Here is a 17,186-nt window from a genome sequence, read left to right as displayed (position 1 = left end):
TAATACTGATTTTAAAAACTAATAACAAAAACTGCCGCACATACAAAAAAAACAAATGGTCTACAAAACATTCCTTTGTTCTGAGGGTTTTACAATGCATTGTAATCATTAACCAGCCTTTTACTATTAAACTTAAATGACCAACTGAGGCAAACAGTTCTGGGACTGTTCTTCCACCATTGATTAAGACTGGGGTAGCAGATTTAGGGGCTAATATTCATTTAGCCTTCTTACCTTTCTGTGCACACTTGATGACTTTGCCAGTTCCAACTGCCTTCTTGTCTATTACTTTGATGACACCCACAGCGACTGTCCATCTCATGTCACCAACAGCAAACTGGCCCAGAAGAGGGGAGTCAAAGATGCTCTCAACACACACGGGATTCCCAGGAACCATGTCAATGATGGCAGCATCGCTAGATTTCAAAAGCTTCAGGCCATCTTCCAGCTTTTCCCCAGAACAACAATCAATGATCAATATTCTCCTTCAGCTCAGCAATTTTGCAAGCGATGTGAGCTGTGTGACAATCCAGCACAGGTACATATCTGACTCTCATTTGACCTGGATAGTTCAGTACATTTACCTAAATAGTGAAACCAGCTGCTTCCATTGGTGGGTCATTTTTGCTGTCACCAGGCACACTATGAACATCTTTGACAGCCACATTCTTGACACTGAAGGCCACATTGTCCCCAGAAAGAGCTTTACTCAAACCTTCATGGTGCATTTCAACAGACTACTTCAGGTGTAATGTTGACTGGAGCAAAGATGACCACAATGCTGAGTTTGAGAACACCTGTCTCCACTTGGCCCACAGGGACAGTACCAATATCACCAATTTTGTAGACATCCTGGAAGGACAGACGCAAAAGCTCATCAGTTGGATGAGTTGATGGCAGGATGCAATCCAGGGCTTCAAGCAGCATGGTTCCACTGGCATTGCCATCTTTATAGGTCACTTTCCATCCCTCGAACCAAGGCATCCAGCATGTTGTCACTATTCCAACAAGAAATTGATACAAATGCTGCTGTGTCAAGGTTGTAGCTAATTTTTCTAACGTAGGTGCTGACAACAATTTTCTCGTATCTCCTCTGACTGTAGGGCTTCTCACTGGAATCCATTTTGTTGACACCAACAATTAGTTGTTTCATACCCAGTTTGTAAGCCAGAAGGGCATGCTCACGGGTCTGCCTGTTCTTGGAGACACTCGCTTCAAATTTACCAATACCAGCAGCAATCAGGACAGCATAGTCAGCCTAAGGTGTGCCTGTAATCATGTTTTTGATAAAGTCTCTGTCCTGGGGCATCAGTGATGGTCACATAATGCTTGCTGGTCTCAAATTTCCACAGGAAGATATCAGTGGTGATACCATGCTCAGGTTCAGCTTCCGCTTTATCCAAGACCCAGGAATACTTGAAGGAGCCCTTTTCCATCTCAGTAGCCTCTTTCTCAAATTTTTCAATGGCTCTTTTGTCAGTCCCACCGCATTTATAGATCAGATGACCATTAGTGTTAGACTTGCTGGAATCTACGTGTCCAATGATGGTGATGTTGATATGAGTCTTTTCCTTCCCATTTTGGCTTAGATTTTGTGGTGGTTTTCATGACATCTGTGTTCTGGCAGCAAACCTGTTACAAAAAAGCTAGTAATTTCTAATGTAGTGTTTCTCAAGGTGAAGTGCAAAAGATATCTGTTCTGAATCCCCCTAGATGCTAGTTAAAAATATGATTTCCTGGGCTTCATTCTCAGATAATGAAATAGCATCCTTGGTGAGGATTCTGGGAATCAGAATTCCTGACCAGCTCTCTAGGTGACTCTAATGCACTCTACATCTGAGAGCTCTTGTTAGTGGCTCTTTTGTTTGCTCTTGACAAATACAAAGACATTGTATTGCTTACTTTGACCATCAAGATCCTAGGGAGGGGAGCAGAAATCCTGTGACTCTTTTGGCCATCTGAGCCTGGAACAATTGTAGCCTGCCTATAAGCAAAGACTTCCTTCTAGTGTAATCTGAGATAATCTCCCTGCTGGAGTTTTGCAGTTTCAAGTTGAAGATTATTTTGGTTTCCTTGTTTTCAGATCTTATAGTTTTCCTCTTCATAGCTTTTACCATCTGAATGTGAAGAAAAGACTTCATGGTGTGTTTTATTTATTTTTTTTTTATTTTTGTGTTTCCCTTTTATTTAGTACTTCTTTATAATTTCATTATCCAATCAGTTCATTGTGAAATAAACATATTTAATTTTTAATTTTTTGCCTATGATGCTTGTTTTTTATGTTTTAGTATCCATTTCCTCTTCCTCCTTGCTTTCTTTGATACTTTTGAGACTTTTTAAAAAATGTAAACTGCAAGTAAGTGTACTGATCAGTAACCTTTCTCTCAATGCAATATCTTAAAAATCTTTCTCCAGGGTAATTGTGTCTTTTTTCTTTTACAGCTGGAGGGACTGTGGCCTTTTGTGTCTGCTTTCTATCATACGGGGAGATAAGTTAATGAGGATGGACATCCTTGTCCCAGAGAGGCTCTGGCTCTGGCTTATGATTCTGCAAAAGTTGGGTTTTCTCACACTTTCTCTCCCTTCTCACATAAGACCTCACAAAAGCAGAACTTCATGGTTCCAGGAAAGAAAAAAAAATCTATTTCTCAGTTTTTTCAACCTCCCTTTTCTTTCTCTTTTAAAAATTGTTGCTATGATCAAAAAGAAAATAATTTTATCATTTTTCTCCAGAATTTTCTATGACTTAAGGAGATCAGAGAGAAGGAGTAGAGGTTAGAAAGGAATTCTAGGCTACTGGTTTTCTAAACACTTGCTAACACATACCCATAAAAATAGTTAATAATTTTACAATCTGAACTCTTTATTATGAAAGGCATTTCTTTGGGGAAATATAGTGTGAAATTCTGAACATAGTACTTGCATTTACTCTTAATGGGTATTCTTATCAGTGAAAAAAAGGACAATTATAGACCAAATAATTAAAATTAACAAAGACCAAATAATTAAAATTAGCAGCAATCAATATTTTATTTTAAAATTAACATTGTATTCAATAGTTTCAAGTTTCTCCCTACTGTTTTTCTTACAAGTATAGTTTACAACTAGATCTGATCCCCTCTACTCGTCATCTCATTCCTTCTAAAAGTTCCTGAAGCATGGGTGCTTAAAATTTTATGGTGATAATGTTGTTTTCAGAAATTGCTGTCTTGAAGAGTTATGCGGTATGCTGATAAGATTCATTTTCTAGAAGATAGATTCAGGTTTGCTTCCCTATGACTGAATGAAAGGAGAATCTCTCTGGAGAATTAAAGGAGGACTGCAAAGTTTGGTAATTCTGGTTTAGATGATCCAATATCCTTGTTTTTCTTTTTCTTTTCTATTCAGTACCTTTTCATCATAGAGATAAATTTACTACTTACTAGTTCAGTTGAGGAATAACTATATTTAAAGTTTATTTTTTTGCCTACAATGTCGCTTTTGTTTTAGTACCCCTCTCCTATATCATACACACACACACACACACACACACACACACACCCTCATTTAGGAATTTGAAGTGCTTTAGGATTCACATATTAATTTTTTCCATCCAATTCTATCACTTTTTGGGATACTTCCAACTAGCAATGGGCAAGTCAAATATTTTAAAAATGTAACCAGTAAAATAAGACCCCCCCCCCAAAAAAAACCCTTTACTTATTTTTTCCATACTTTCGACTTCCTAATGAATATACCAGACAGCAGGTAAAAATGTAACCAGTAAAATAAGACCCCCCCCCAAAAAACCCCTTTACTTATTTTTTCCATACTTTTGACTTCCTAATGAATATACCAGACAGTATATCACATGATTTAGTGAAATACATGCTAAACATCATGATATTCATATCACATTATTTTTGTTCCCCTTTTATTTCTCAGGCTTTGCCGTGCACTGTACTTCTCTTAGTCCTTTCATTAGGAAGGCTTTTTGATTTATTCTTTTAATAGTAATTCTACCTGTACTGACCTCAACCCATCTTAATGGAAGCATTCTTTTAGAGAAGAAAAAAAGGAGGCTGGTGGAGATCTCATTGAAATACCGCTTGTTAAATCTTTATGTTAAGAAGAAGCAGGAGTGGTCTTAGAACCCAAAGAATTTCCATATATTGTCATTTGTTTTTCTTACAAATCCAAATAAATTGCCATTGCCATTGGTAAGTAACAGGTAACATATTAGTTAGGCAATATATTCATAGCATATTTCAGAAATATTACCACAATAGTTAAATTGCATCAAATTAACTCATGAAAGTATATTCTATTTCAGTGATTTAATATCAAGAGTATTGTACAAGTAGGTATCTCTAGGGACTTTAAAAATTCATAATCCACAATGCTTGAATAATGGATGGATGTTATAGGATATCTGGAATTCTGAATACATGTTAAACACTATATTTTATGATCAAATACAAAAGTCACACAATGAAATAGCCATTCTACATGTTAACTAACCCAAAGTTTATACTTTGCATGTATTTTAGAAAGCTTTGCTTGTGGTTGAGCACACTGTTTTCTTGTTTTTAACAATTATTCTAGAAGTCTGACTTATTTAAATTAAGTCCAGTCCTAACTTGTTTAGTTGCTACCTCATTAAGAAAGCATTTGGAATTATGTAAGTGCTGATAAGTTTCAAATTGTGTAATTTAAGAAGAAACTACAACTGAATTATACATTAAACCGAAATAGGCCCTGTTTGTGTTCACAGGCAGTTTACAAGAAGCAGGAAATGCTACACATTTATATACTCGCTTAGGTTTCATCATGTGGTAAATGCGAGGTGAGTAACAGCGGTCGCAGATAAACACAATTAATACCAAAAGATTATCACCAGATATCAAAGCGCATATGCACACATTATTAGGCAAGTTGAGTGAAATTTTAAATTAATGTGTTAGGTTGAAGCACATGAAATTGCCATTTTTTGGTCAGAATCAGTGGAGTATTGGCAATTTCATTTGATTTAATCTTAGATCTTTCAGAATCAAAAAAGACTTTGGAAATAATTTAATCCAAGGTTTCTTAACCAGGATTAATACAGCTTGACTTCAAGGACACCAGGAGCCCTAATCTATTTATTCATTTAGTTGATAGTTTTGGAGAGCCTATGATGTGCCAATTACCGTTATAGTAACTGGGGATATAAATATGAAAAAGACTTAAGTCCTTTGCCCTCACAGATAGTACATTTCAGTGGGAAAGACTGACAATTAATATAAAATATAATATCTCTTCTGAACTGAATGGAGAGATATATGTCTTATGTTCATGTATGTATTTTTCTGGAGGGAGAGTTCATTGAATTCATGAGAGTCGTTTATGGTCACCAAAAGTTTAAGAACCCATAGCCTATTACATTCTGCTCATAGATAGAGAAACCAAAGCAAAGACACTGAGTGATTTGCTCATCGCCATATTCATCAAATGAGTCATTTAGGATCAGCATCCCAGGGTCACCATCAGTCACTACTGCAGCTGTAGGGAAGAGGATCTATGATTTTTCTATCTTTATTCTTTCTTTTAAATAGTACCCACGTACCATTTTGACTCAACAAATTTATGCCAAGATTTGAGAATCTGGTCACACAGAGCTCAATCCTAATTTCCGCATTACAGTGTTTTATCTTTGTGACAGAAAATTGCTTAAAATCTCAGAGCCCCAGTTGTCACATCTGTAGGATGATGAGTAAGTCATAATTGACAAATTATTGTAAGGATTAAATGAGACCATTTATACACACATACACACATGTGCCTCCATTACTTGTAATAATGCCTTTCACCTGATAAATTCATCAGCTATTGTTATTATTTCATTTCTTTTAATATTTTGTAAAGCCTGTTCTTTGGTGCTGTGTCCTCAGGCTCTAAAAAAATCACTCCTTCTCTCTTCACCAGACTATAATTCAAAGGACAGAGACTGGACTTTTACTAATTTCAGGGATTGATGCATGAGCAGTAGTGACCAACTACCAGAGTACAGAGCACGTACTCTGCAGTTTGACTGCCTGGCTCTACCACTTACTATGTATGTAACCTTGAGCCAGTTACACGGATTTTTCTGTGCTTTGGTCTCATCACACATACAGTGATAATACTAAACCAGATAACTTATAGAGTCGTTATGAGGATTACATGAGTTAATATTTGTTACCGCGGTTCCGTGAGGTAGAAATTATTGTGCTTTTTAAAATAATCAGGCTAAGACAGTTTAACAGGTTTGTCTATAGTCACATTGCTATGTGCTGCAGAACCATTACTTGAACTCTGTCAGTACTTCTTTAGAGTTTCTCAAGTTGTTCAAAAAACAAACAAATAATAGGTTTTTCTTCTCTCCCCAGCAGGGTCTTCTGAGTCTTTGTCCTCCTTGAGAGGAGTAACGGAAGCTGTCCAGAGTGCCCTCTTTTCATTGGCATTCAGCCAACCCTCTGATGACTTGACAAACAACTTGGGGGCTTCGATATATAAGTCTAGTGATCTTTGCCATCCTATCAGAGACTGCCTCAAAAGCCAGGTTTCCACCAGATTATAAATGCCTTGAGAACATCTTATGTGTCTTTCTTGCTACTAGCAGTGTTTATACAATGCCAAGCACATGATAGATTCTCAAGAAATTATATGCCTATTTCAGATGATTCTCTCATTCTTTCTTCCTTGTACTTTTTGTGTGTTGACTGAATTTTGTATAATAAGCATGAGTTAGTTTTTAAATAAATAATTAAGCTATTTTCCCTGTAAAAAACAATACATGGATTGATTTGTTGGTGACTTGCCATTTCTGTCCCTTTGAAATCCATCCTTTGTCTTTGGCAGGCTGGGATAAGTGGCTGTCCCTGCCCAAAAGGATCCTGATTGATCTCCTCTGGTGGCAACAGTGTTCGGCCCCCTCCTTCCTGTGGAATAAAGGAGAGGCTTGCAAGAGTGGTCAAATCGGAAGGCCCTGGAGGCCAGCTCTTTTTCCCACAGTCTTTTCCTGAGTCTCTGACTCAGAATGAAGCGGACTCTCTTCTTTGGTCTCCTCTCTCCTCTCTACGCCTAGTGTGCCAGAGTTGTTTTCTAAGCAAAGAACAAACAGGCCGTGTAAGTTCTGTGACTCAAGCTTTATTGATATGGAAAAGAGACAAGAGTAAGGAAAACAGACCTTCTCCAGCATTCTGTGAACAAAACATTTTTTTTAGAGAAACTAAGTTCTTTTATGTCGGAAAGTAAATACTGAGAGAGGAGGCCGAATTTCTGATAATATCTAGCTTCTTACTACATTCCCTTCGGCAACTATTTCTACCTCAGAATCATTTTTTAAGAATGATTTTTTTTTGTGTGTGAAAGTGTGTGTGTGTGCGCACGTGTATGTGTGCAAGAGATACATCATTTTCTTTTTTATTGTTACAACCAGAGAAAGATTTGAAACCTTTGCCTATTTCATTTTCACAAAATTATACCTGAAGTAAATCATACATTTTATAAATAGTGTTAACTGATATTCAGACAAAACTTGGGTAGCATTTGCTATATAATAATGACAATTGATTTAGCAAAGACGGGAAACATTGGATTAGAAACATTTAACCTCTTTATAGGATCAAGGCACTCTTATAAGACTCTGAGATGGTGCACTGAATAAGGTATCAAAGGGTGAGAAATAGCACAAGTGGGTGGGTGGTAAAAAGGTTGATGGTGAAAAAATCTCTGAGAACTTCAAAATATTTAATCAGATATAAACTTAGGATGCAATTACCTATATTGTTGAAGAAAATAGATATGTATGTCTTCTATTATGTAGGTCTTTCTGTATTTCAAAGAGAAAATTTTGGATTTCCTTAGGTGTATTCACCTGAAGTATCCATTGAAGTGTTCCTAAATGGCAGAAGAATAAAAATTGATATCTTCAATCTGTAGAGAAGTGGATTGGGGAGCATATTATCAAGCAGCGTATAGAAAATTTGAGAATTATTTTGTGTCACCTGTTTTATTTTAGAAAATCATATAAACTTTATTTATTTAACTTTTAAATTTATTTTACAATTACAGTTGACATACAATGTTATATTAGTTTCAGGTGTATAACATAGTGATTTGACATTTATATAACTTACGAAGTGGTCACCTTGATAAACCTAGTACACATCTGACACCATACACAGTTATTACAATATTATTGACTATATTCCTTACGCTATACTTTATATTCCTGTGACTATTTTGTAACTATCAATTTGTACTTAATTCCTTCCTCTTTTTCATCCCCCAACCCACCTCCCATCTGGCAATCATCAAAATGTTCTCTGTATCTATGAATTCGTTTGTTTCATTTGTTTATTTTTTAGATTCCTCATGTAAGTGAAATCATATGGCATTTGTCTTTCTCTGTCTGACTTATTTCACTTAGCACAATACTCTCTAGGTCCATTCATGTTGTTGCAAATGGCAAGATTACTTTTTTTTTTTTATGGCCGAGTAATATTCCACGATATGTACCACTTTTCTTTATCCATTTATCCATTGATAGACACTCAGGTTGCCTCCATATCTTGGCTATTATAAATAATGCTGCAATAAACATATGGATTCACATGACCCTTCATAGTAGTGTTTTGGGTTTCTTTGGATAAATACTCAGATATGGGATTACTGAGTACTTCTTTGTCTGTTGTTATAGCCTTTGTTTTAAAGATTATTTTGTCTGGTATAAATATTGCTACTCCAGCTTTTTGTTTTGTTTTGTTTTGTTTTTGTTTCCATTTTCATGAAATATTTTTTTCCATCCTTTGCTTTCAGTTTGTGCGTGTCTTTTGATCTAAAGTGAGTTTTTTTGTAGGCAGCATATGTAAGTGCCTTGTTTTCTTATCCTTTAAACTACTCTATCTTTTGATTGGAGCATTTAATCTATTTACATTTAAAATAACTACATATCTGTTGACAGATATGTAGTCATTGTCATTTTATTATTCATATTTTTGAAATTTTTTTCCTTCTTAAAGAAGTTTATGTAACATGTTTTTTAGTACTGGTGTGGTGCTGATGAACTCTTTTAGTGTTTTCTTGTCTGGGAAACTCTTTACCTGTCCTTCGATTCTGAATGATAACTTTGTTGTGTAGAGCAATATTGGTTTTAAGTCCTTGCTTTTATCACTTTGAATATTTACTGCCAATCCCTCTGACCTGCAAAGTTTCTGCTGAGAAATCAGCTGATAGTCTTATGGAAGCTCTCTAGTAGATAACCAAGTGCTTTTCTCTTGCTGCTTTTAAAATTGTTCTTTTGTCTTTAACCTTTGGCAATTTAATTTTGATGTGTCTTGATGTAAACCTCTTTGGGTTCATCTTATTTGGGACTCTCTGAACTCCTTAAGGTTGTATATCTATTTCCTTTGCCAGGTAAGGGAAATTTGCCATCATTATTTCTTCAAATAGGTTTCAATTCCTTGCTTTCTCTTCTCCTTCTGATACTCCTGTGATGTGAATGTTGGTACACTTGCTCTTGACCCAGAGGCCCCTTAAGCTATCCTCATTTTTTAGATTCTTTTTTCTTGTTGCTATTCCAATTGGGTGTTTTCTGCTACCTTATCTTCTAAATCACTGATTCAATCTTCTGTTTCATCTAATCTGCTGTTGATTCCCTCTAATGAATTCTTCATTTCAGTGATAGCATTCTTCATTTCTGACCGGTTCTTTTTTATGTTTTCTATCTTCATTTTTATGTTTTCTATCTCTTTGATTAAGTTCTCACTGAGTTCATCTACTCTTCCCTAGGTTCATTGAGCATCTTTATAACCAGTGTTTTGAATGCTCCATCTGGTAGATTGCTTGTCTCCATTTTGTTTAGTTCTTTTTCTAGAACTTGTTTTCTCTTCTTTCATTTGTGACATGTTTCTTTGTCTCCCTATTTTGGCTGCCTCTCTGTGTTTGTTTCTATGTATGAGGTAGGGCTGCTATGTCTCCCAGTCTTGATAGAGTGGCCTTATGTAGTAGATGTCTTGTAGGGCCCAGTCATGCAAGCCCAGTCATGCAGTATCCCTGGTCACCTGAGCTGGATGCTCCAGATGTGTGCCTATTGTGTGGGCTCTGTGTATCCTCCTATTGTAGTTGAGCCTTGGTTGCTGTTTGTACGTCAGTGGGAGGGATTGACCCTTGGGATCATGGGTTGTAAGGACTGACCAGTGACTATAGTAGAGGAGCTGCTGCGCAGGGGCTGACCCCACAGAGCAGGATTCACTTTAGCAGTGCCTGTTGAGTCTACCCTTGAGTGTGTTGTCCTTGCATGTGGCCCGGGGTGGTACTCCAGCTCAGTCAGAAGCTAGCCATTTGGTATGCCAGCCCCAGGGCCTCCTGAGAGGTTCAACCACAAGCCAGGTTCAAACACAAGCCAGGTTCAACCACAGCACGTGCTTTTCCAGGGGCCACCTGGCATGAACCACCAAGCAATCTGCAGATGACCACCACCCGTGCTGGGCTTAGAGGTGCCTTGAGAGGCCAACCCACAAATCAAGGCTGGCTGCTGTTAGTGCCAAGCTTGGTGCTTCTCTGCAAGAGGTACGGAGCATGCTGAAGCCAGATGCTACTTGTCTGTATTTGTAAACTTTTTAAAAAATCTTAAAGCGGAAGTTCTAGAAGATGCATCAAGCTTACTATTTGGCTTAGATCACCCTTTCTTTGTCAACATCTACCTACATGTTTTTCTGTTTATTTCTGTTTTAGAACCATAGCTTTAGATGACATAGGGCTTTTTTTTTTTTTAAGGATAAACAGGGAAAAAAAATCAAACCACAAGAACTTATATGTGGGTTCCAGATTCACCTTGGGTCTCTAGATTGTGTAGTATCAAGTTATTTGACTTGGAAATTTTTAAAAGAAGAAATATCATTTAGTCATTCTGCTCCGGAGGGCTGTACGCAGTATAAATATTTTATGGAGTTTTTATGTATTGAATAATAACTAGTGTTTAGTATGTATTGAATAATAACTAGTGTTTAACACATAATATTTGCATTATTTTGTATTATATCTGAGAAAAAAATAGAACTTACAAAGATATTCAATATTTTTGAGTTATCCTCTGAACTAATCTGAATCACCATAATCTAAATTGATATGTCAAAGAATTAAACAAGAGTAGTGAGTTTTGTAATTACAAGGAACCAACATTCCCATCAGAGCAAATTCTAAGACCAGGGGAAGAGAAACCTACTTGCTCTAATGTGACAAGTAGGATCTTTATCACATTAAGGAGGCATGAAGAAGGTCTCAAAAGAAGTATAAGGCACATCCTGGAGAAAAGCCCCACCAATTTAAGAGGCCAAGTTATATGTCCCTCTGTCTGATTGTCAGACATATATTAAAAATACAATCCGTACTAGAAAAGTCATAAAAGCATCAGTGTGAGAGCTAGGATGGACTTTAAGCAACCAGGATATTCCATCATTATACACATCATTCTCATATTATAGTTGGACAACTGACATGAAGAGAGTTGCCCAAGTCCATGTTACTGATAAGTGGTAAATAGAAATCCTCACCCAGGTTCCTGCATCACACTGCAGAATTTTCCCAACTAACACTCTGCTGCTTTCCCATGAATCAGATAGTGTGGTCAGTGGCTTCTGGGTGGTGACTCAAGCATTTTGTTTGTTTGTTTGTTTAATATTCACCTTTAAAAGTAAGTAATATAGGCAGTAAGAGAGACAGGATCATTACAACCAACATACTATCAACACTTATTTAACTATCTCAGGCTTCAATCTGAAGAGGCTAGTATCTTAAGAGAATGAATCATACAGGTCCTAATTAAATGAAAATAGTCCTAGGGAGTATTCATATATAGACTTTCTTTTAGCAGTTTAATGTTCAACAGCTGGAACTCATTTGTTAAGTTGCAGTCTATTCTACTTTTTGAAAATAATATGTTATTTTTCCATGTGGAAGTGGAACCTTCCGGAAAGTCTAAATATATTCCCCTACTTGAACTTACAGGATAGCAGCTACTTGGGGACTCTGCTGAGTAGCTTGGGCCCTCTGTCCTCTATTTGTGTTCAGCTATTAGAGTTCTGCTGGGATAAGCACTAATTCAAGGCTGAGGGACTGGCTGGCTTCCAGGAGCCCATTGTTTATGCCTTTCTTTTCATTTGATGTTCTGTTTCTGTAATTACTGATGTTGTTGAATTTGATCAAGAAACTAAGTGTATTACCTCTTGCGGGTCCATGTCATCTTGAAGGTTAAAGAATGCACAGACTATTTGAAACAGAGGAGTAGAAGAAGGAAAGAATATTTATTGCCTCAACTCCAAATATGGTGAGAGAACTTTGCAAAATATAGGTTAAAAGTTTACAGAAACTCCTTGACATTGTGGTTTGTTTTACCAAACCCTGCAAGCTCTATGAAGCAGAACTTGGCTCACCTTGACTCATCATCTTGTTCCCATCAAACAGCATCTGACAAATGAAACAATAGGAAGTTTTGCTGGAAGCTGTTAATGACTGGGGTTAAGCAGCAAGCAGTAAGTGGTTTAGAAATGTCACAGCATTGACATTGCCTCCACTGAAGTGTGATAGGTTCCAGGATAAAAATATGACAAGTATATATCAAAAGCAAACCACTGAGTTTGGGTTTTTCTCTGAAAAATGTCCCTTGTCTCATATGGTACACTGTATTCCAGCCCATATTGACCAAGTACACAACTAAACCTTTCTGAAGAGAGGAGGAATGATGAAGTACAATGTAGTTATGGTTTAATACAAGCAAAATGTCACTAATAAATTTCTAGACACATATTAAAGTTCAAATGAGTTCTCATCAGGTGCTCTCTGCTGTTCGCTTACTTTAGGACATTTAGGGTTTGACTTATCTAGATAGAGCTGCTAGTACTGACACATTCATTTGTCAGTTCAACAAATCTTTATTGAAGGCTGTGTACTCAATATTACATGTCAGGGACTCAGAACTATGAGAACTTGACAGTCATAACTCTTGATGATATAGATCTTGAAAAGATGCTATTGCTTCTAACTTGATTCTCTAAAGCAGTCTTTCTCAACCATGTCCATGGGAGAATTAAAGTGTACAGACAATCATCTGAGTGACTATTTTCTCAGTTCTTTCAACAATAGAAGTAGTTGGTACCATTCCAGATACAAAGAAGATAAGTTAATTCATCACATACAGTGGATGCCTTAGGCTATTCAGACTTAATTGACTCTGGTGGATGAGAGTTTTTCAAAAGGCATAAGGTCCTATCTTCTTAGAGTCCCCACTATAACTTTGGTCAAAACTAGCATGAGAGACAATATTATTAATAATTAGGAGATTCACGATGCCCTCTCTGTCCCCTATGCAACTGGCTTTAAGGAGAGAAAGGACATATAGAAGTAAGTAGATTCTCCTAAGAAAAATAACTCCTAGTGTGGAACAAGTTGGGTGAGTGTTTTATGGGGGAAGATGTTGTTCGGAGGTGATCAGTAATCAGGTAGTAAGGTACATTGAATTTGGGAAGAAGAATGTGAAGCAGGTGAGAGTTTTTGGGGACCAAAGAAAAGTGGGGACCAGGCTTTTAATAGAAACTGCTGTGAATGTACAATGCACTAGAATCTCTTCAAATGTCTCTGAGAGATGCAAATAAAGATTGGAATTTCCATTTTGCTCATGCTTATTTAAGAATACCTCTCTTGCCCTGGATCCTACGGATTTTAGTTTTTGTAAGGTTATAGTCCTAAGAGCTCAGGCACACCTGCTTACCAGTTTGCTGAGGTACCTATGATCTGACTCTTAGGTTCTGGCCTTTATTCTAACAGGTTCTCCCTACCTTGTGTATTTCAGACCCTCTATCCTGGATCACCATTTTATCTCTACTTCCTGTTCCCTCCGTATATTAGTTAAGGTTCTCCAGAGAAACAGAACCAAAGGATGTGTGTGTGTGTGTGTGTGTGTGTGTGTGTATGTGTGTATATATATATAATTATGTATATCCTTAAACATTTACTACATTATATGTTTAAATTATACATATAATTCACACATATATATATCACTACAGTACATATGCAAATATCTATATATAAGCAGTTCTATCTATATGTATGTATATACGTATATATGGTAATAGATATAGTTATATAGACTTATTAAGAAATTGGTGGTTCACAGGATTATGGAGGCTGAGAAGTCTGGATAAGACCTAGGAGAGCCAATCAGGTATAGTTCCAGTGCCAGCCCAAAGGCCTGGGAAGCAGAAGAGCAGATGGTGTAATTCCTAGTTCGCCTGAGTCCAAGGGCAAAAGAGTGATGTCTCAGCTCAGATAGTGAGGCAGAGAGAGAGAAAGCTTAAATTCTTTCTTACACCTTTTGTTCTATTGAGGACTCTAATGGATTGGATGAGGCCTATCCACATTGGGGAGGGAAATCTAATTTACTCAGTCTGCGTATTCAAATGTTAATTTCATTTGCAAACACACTTAAAGACATATCTAGAATAGTGTTTAACCAAATATCTGGGCACAGCGTGGACCAGTTAAGTTAACAAATAAAATGAATGATCACAGTCAGTTCTTTAAATGGCTCTCTTGCCTACACTTGTACTTTTTATTTCAGCTTCTCTATTCCATTTCCTTCTGATAAACCACTCCTCTGCCCCACACATACATGTATATGAGACTGACACTTGGTTTACATTTCTATGCTGAAGAAGCACTAAGCTGAAAAATTTCTAGTTATCCTTTTGTAATATTTTTCTTCAGGTATTCATATTATATAGGTTGATAATAAGCTTCATTGATTTACATTAAAATTTAAAAGTGTTTCAGGCTGTATATTTATTACTGATATACAGACTCCATCCTCATCCCCATTCCTCTTACTCTTGCACATTACCAGTCTCTCTCTTGCTAGTTTAACTCTTCAATTTATAGTGATTTTGGTTAGGAATAAGAGACTTTTCCACACAGGAGAGGAAATATGTGTCTGTCTGGGTTGACATTGTATATGATTGAAATGTTTGGCTTTTTTCACTCAACTACATCTTGTTTTCATCAGTGTGCCATTGTGTCTGGGACCTTCAGAATCCTAACTTGCCCTGTGAATGAAAGATAAAATATTTCAATTCTGTTTTAATTTTCCACCTTAAATGAAATAGTACTAACAGCTTAATTTTTCTTAATGTTCATCTCTGGATTTTACCCAGTTCATGGGCCTAAACTTAATGGATCTGTTTATAAAAGAAAATATGAGAAAAGAGGAAATGTTGATCTTTTCTAAATAGGTTATCAAATACTTATTAATTGTCCGGTGGGCCCAGGGTCTCATAATTGAGTGCAAAAATTGTAAGGTAGAGAAGTGGAGAGTTGTTGTTGAGTAGCCAGAGGGGTTTAAGTTATTATTATTTATTAAGAAATAAAACTAGGTCAACCATTTATTGTAAGTGGTCAGTATATTATTATCAAAACTCTTGAAAAGCCCTGCTCAACTAAGCATCAAATGTAAAATACTTCAACATGTCAGCTAGAGGAATTTTATTACAGAAAATGCTTAAAAAAGATGAACCTCTAACACCTCAGATATCTCGATTCTTGTGTTAGATTGACACATTTTTTGTTGTTCAGAATAAATGAAAACAATACTATCAACATATGCTCAAGACACTTTAGAGTAAATACGTTCATTAGAAAATTAAGCACTTTACTTGAGCTTTTTAAGTAAATTTATTCAAAAGTTGATCCTTTAACTTTATCAATTTCAATCAAATTTCATTCATTCAAAAGGGGATTATTTAAGTCTGATTAGATGTCCTTCTCTTCACCGCTTCCTCCCCCTGATGGCATCTCTGATGCATTGGATCCTCCACTACGATCTTCTTCCCCATCAGGAGTGGCCAGCAATGTGTTGAACGGACATCTTTCTGAGATATTCAGGTTACTCTGATAAAGTTATACGATGAGGAACCTCCTATTGTATGCATGAGCACAAAAGTCCAAATTTCAGATTTAATTTTGAGAAAGGGTGAAGTGAAAAGGGCCTTGTGTGTTGATTTGCCTGGGCATCAGGAAATTAGTATTTAGTTTTTTTCTAGTACTACCCAGGTGGGTGACTGTTGAGAGTTAGTTTCCCCAGAAAGGAGGTTTAGCAGGGGAGTAGAGTCAGAACCAGTAGGAATAAATGAAGTGAGACAGGGCAGAGGAAGAAACTAAACTGTAATGAGGTCTCAGCAGAGGCCTCGGTCAATTCCATGGCAGCACTGTGGAGCTGGAATGACTCTGCAGACTGGTTCCTACTTGGTTAAGGGGAGGGATCAGGTCTTCACACCCCTACATGAACCCTTGTTGAATGTGCGCTACCCTGGAGAAGGGAGAATCACTTTGAGTGAAGTGGGTGTCTTTCATCAAGTTCATTTCTGGAGAGGGCCTCAGTTTGCAGTTTCAGAAACCAGAGAGACGAGTGCTTCAGTCTTGAAGAATAATCTGTGTGGTTCATCCTAGTCTACCTCTTGAGCTACTCAGATGCACCTGTTTAATATAAATTCTGTAACACCTCCTTTGGGATTCTGGTTAATGCCTCTGCCATTGCAGTTCATCTTGAGGCCCCAATTGGTATTCCCCTCTGACCACCTCTACTATTCATTCTGTATTCTCATCTTTGGCTTGCATCTCTGATGATCTAAGTGTATTAACTGATAGGGTGACACAGACCCTCATTACTGAAAGATCTAAGTTTAGGTCACTATGCTCTTTTCAGGCCATTGCTGATACATCCATCATTTGTCATCGGGATTGCACAAGGGTATACTAGGAGATGTCTATATGAATTGGCTGGGTGAGGAACACATTTTTTCCTGCATTCATTGTGTAACAGCAGCCCTTGATGATTGGGATCAAAAACCTCTGCAAGATGATGACTACTTTGCTTGCTTCTTGGTATCTTAGAACTTGAAACACAGAGCGACCGGGAAGCTGCTATAGCTTAAATTTTGATGAAGCTATTTCTACAGAGCCCATATTTGAGGGGACAAGAAATACAAATTCTTCAAACACATCACTGGGAGTGATAGTAAGTGAGTGAGGCTACTCTGATTGTGGCTTTAAGTCACTTCTACTGAGATAGCAACTTTGGCATTTCGATTGCCACATCTGGAAAAATGAAACCCTTTGTTTGGATGACAAATCTC

The 17,186-nt window shown here is 37.0% G+C and overlaps 1 pseudogene; it reads right to left on the bottom strand.

Annotated features, from left to right (window-relative positions):
- Positions 1–217: 217 nt before the first annotated feature.
- Positions 218–12,244, bottom strand: LOC102884741 (annotated as a pseudogene).
- Between the last annotated feature and the right edge of the window lie 4,942 nt (positions 12,245–17,186).

Source organism: Pteropus alecto, unplaced genomic scaffold (genome assembly GCF_000325575.1).
Source record: "Pteropus alecto unplaced genomic scaffold, ASM32557v1 scaffold73, whole genome shotgun sequence".
Lineage (NCBI taxonomy): Eukaryota > Metazoa > Chordata > Mammalia > Chiroptera > Pteropodidae > Pteropus > Pteropus alecto.
The sequence above is the reverse complement of the archived record's forward strand: the minus strand, read 5'-3'. Positions and strand labels throughout refer to the sequence as shown.